We start from the raw sequence: 3688 nt of genomic DNA, 5'->3' as shown, positions 1-3688 counted from the left end.
GTCCTCTGCGTGGAGTGGATTAAACCTCTCTGCAATGTCTGGAATGGTTATTTTAGGGTCTGAGCAGACCTCAGGGACACTATCACCAGCTGTCCCAGGAATAGTCAGCTGTTGATACCAAAGAGGACAAAGGGAAATAACAATGTCCTGCTTTACTGAGTGGGATCAGAAAGTGATGGGGAACTTTTGCTGACAGCAGAGGGCTGCATTGTACTACCGAAAGCATTACTGTAGTGGATATCATTGGATGTGTAGTGTTATAATACAGACCAGATGTTCATGAGATCTACATACCTTATAGTACATTGACACTTTATCAAAGACTGAAGGGGTGCACATATGTCATTTAGAATAGATGAAGAAATGAATACCTAACCCAAAAATACAGCCGAAAGACTTTTCCACAGGTATGTCATTCATTTAGCATCTGACGTGTCACAAAAAGGTTTGACAGTCAACAGGAAATGGTCTAAATTGGCCTTTAAAGGCTACTTTCACACTAGCGGTAATATTTTCCAGTATTAAGATCCGTCATAGGGTCTCAATACCGGAAAAAAAACGCTTCAGTTTTGTCCCCATTCATTGTCAATAGGGACAAACCGTAACTGAACAGAACGGAGTGCACCAAAATGCATTCTGTTCAGTTTGGTTGCATTCCCATACCGGAGAACAAACCACAACATGTTGTAGTTTGCATTCCATCCTGGGACGCGGAGCAAGACGAATCCGGCATGACCCCCAATGCAAGTCAATGGGGACAGATCCATTTTATCTGCCACAATAGAAAACGGATCCGTCCCCCATTGACTTATAATGGAGTTCATGACGGATCCGTCTTGGCTTTGATAAAGATAATACAACCGGATCCATTCCTAACGGATGCAGATAGTTGTATTATCAGTAACGGAAGCGATTTTGCTGAACCCTGCCGGATCCAGTAAAAATGATAGTGTGAAAGTAGCCTGAACTATAAAAAACCTCTATGGTCAGCTTTAGGGAAGGTTCACCACCACTGCAAATTCCAGCTGAATTTTGTCTGGCAAAATGCCAGTATCCATGGCAGAAACCTGTGAGACCCCACTATAGTGCATGGAATCTACTGGATTGACGCCAGCAGTATCCGGCATATGGGACAGAATACAAGAATTTGACCGCAGCTTTGTACCTAGAGTTTCCCATCAGTGAACAGGAGCATCATCATGTCTACCAGTCTGACACATAATTGTATATTAATAATTGATAGATGATTGAACCTGACACTGAGTTATTTCCAAGGTTTAACAGTTTTTTTCATTATAATTGGACGTATGCCTTAGAGTTGTTTCACTTCAGAAAATAGCATTTATTATGTAGAGAAGGTTAGTATAAGCCACATACTAATGTAATGGGATTGTCCATATTGCCTCCTTAGCTGGCTTGATTAATTTTTCCATCACATTATACACTGCTCGTTTCCATGGTTATGACCACCCTGTAATCCATCAGCGGTGGTCGTGCTTGTATATGAAGTTTCTCTAAGAAAATAGCACAGTAATGCCATAAAAACAGACAGAAGTAACAAGCCACGTAGCGGGTACAGCCATATTATTCCAGGACAGTCACAGGAATCCAGGCCACCTTGAGACCACCCTTAGTTTTTTACCAGGAGGGGCATCAAATATAACCAGCAGAGCTGTAACTTTCTATAACTTGCCCCGGAGGCAATCAGCAGAATGCAGACTATCATTTAAGAGAAGCTGCATATTCTGGATTTACAGTAGAGCTGTTGTAACGCATGTCAGCATAGCCTTGTCATCTTCTATAGGACATGTGCTGTGAAATTGCTTACAGTCCTGTAGGTTATTATTGGGTACTTCCTACCTGTAAAGGCAGTGATTTCCATGCTAGCATCGTATTATTGAGTATCGGCGGCTGTGCACAGACCAGCCCTTGGACAGCACTCAGGACATGGTATTACGCACACATACAACAGTCTGGATTCTGATGACAGTTGACTTGATCTCGCTCTGTACTGTTGCATTCTGTTTGATGGTGAGCCCAAGCCACTGACAGCAAGGATTTATCGACAGTACTTTCCAGCAGGCTTGATGAATTTCATTTGCCAGACCTTGAACAATTTTAGATGTAAGGTTAACCTGTGGTTTGGTATGTGTGAAGTACCAGGACCAGTAGGTGCTTCACAATCATATGTAGTTCATATATAAGAACCAGGATGAATGATTAAGGCTACTTCCACATCTGCGTTTTCCTTTCCAGTTTTGAGGTCCATCAGAGGAGCTCAAAACCGGAGAAAAACGCATCAGTTTTGTCCCTATTCATTGTCAATGGGGACCAAACTGAAGAAACCGGAACGGAGTGCACAAGAATGTATTCCATTCTGTTTGGTTGCGTTCCCATGCCGGACACAAAACCGCTGCGAGCTGCATTTTTGTGTGCGTCATGGGATACTGATCAAGACGGATCCGGCATGAAGCACAGTGTAGGTTACAATGGTTTTAGTGCCGGAGATAATACAACCGGATCTGGTCTGAACGGATGCAGACAGTTGTATTATTGACCTGATGCGTTTTTGCTGATCCCCTGCCAGATGTGAAAGTAGCCTTACTGTAGGCTTAGATTTCATCGCTTTTCTGGCGCTTCTGCACACGTCAGACCTATGCACTGTGCCTGTATGGCAATGTACGGGGTCTGTATGGATCCCTAGTAAGGAGCTGGTGAGACTCCATGTGCTGGTGTGATGCTGTATGTACAAATGTTTTCTCTCCTAGAAGCAACGCCGATAGGGAAGAATATCTCTGTACATACAGAGCCCAGTGAAGCATGCCACAGACTCCTGTACTAGCAGATGCGTAACAAGCAACCATGGCTGCTCATAGCAGAACTTGGAATGTGTCCTCGTTCCACCCTGGCCACTTTCAGGAGCATGTTCAGAAAAACGTATGATTGGTCACTCTGATGCATAAGGCTAAGGCACACATTCATGTATAGGACAGGCATAGTGCACACAGTGATGTAATTGTGGAATAATGTGCATAGTGGAGGGACAGTATAGGGAGAGCACACATTAATGTCACAATATTGGCATAATACACACAGTGATGTCACAATGCAGGAATAATCTACTCAGTGATGTTACAACACTAGAATTATACAAACAGTGATGCCACATGCAAGTATAATGCCCATATGATGTCATGGTGCACAAATAATGTACTGATGTCACAGCACAAAAAAATGCTAAAAGTAATGGTACGCAGAAGGGATAATGCAAATAGCAGAAGTAATCATGAGGTTCCACAGTAAGGCCCCTTTCACACGAGCGTGGCGGATTAGGTCTGGATGCGTTCAGGGAGCGTCTAGTGAAACTCGCACCATTTTGCAAGCAAGTTCAGCCAGTTTTGTCTGCGTTCAGTTCAGTTTTTTTCGCACGAGTGCAATGCGTTTTGATGTGTTTTTCACGTGCGTGATAAAAAACTAAAGGTTTACAAACGACATCTCTTAGTGCAGCGAACCGGACCGCAGGGGTAATCTGTGAGCGCACGGTGGACTGATGGGGGAAGTAGTCGTACCCACGACTTTTCTAGCTCCCTGGGCCAGCGTGCAGTGATGGGGAAGACAGCACTAAATCCTCCGGGGGACTCTCTAGTGCAGGGATCACCAGCCAGATGGTAGTTCAGGTGCCCTTGAT

Source organism: Bufo gargarizans, chromosome 4 (assembly GCF_014858855.1).
Source record: "Bufo gargarizans isolate SCDJY-AF-19 chromosome 4, ASM1485885v1, whole genome shotgun sequence".
NCBI classification, from domain to species: domain Eukaryota; kingdom Metazoa; phylum Chordata; class Amphibia; order Anura; family Bufonidae; genus Bufo; species Bufo gargarizans.
The sequence above is the reverse complement of the archived record's forward strand: the minus strand, read 5'-3'. Positions refer to the sequence as shown.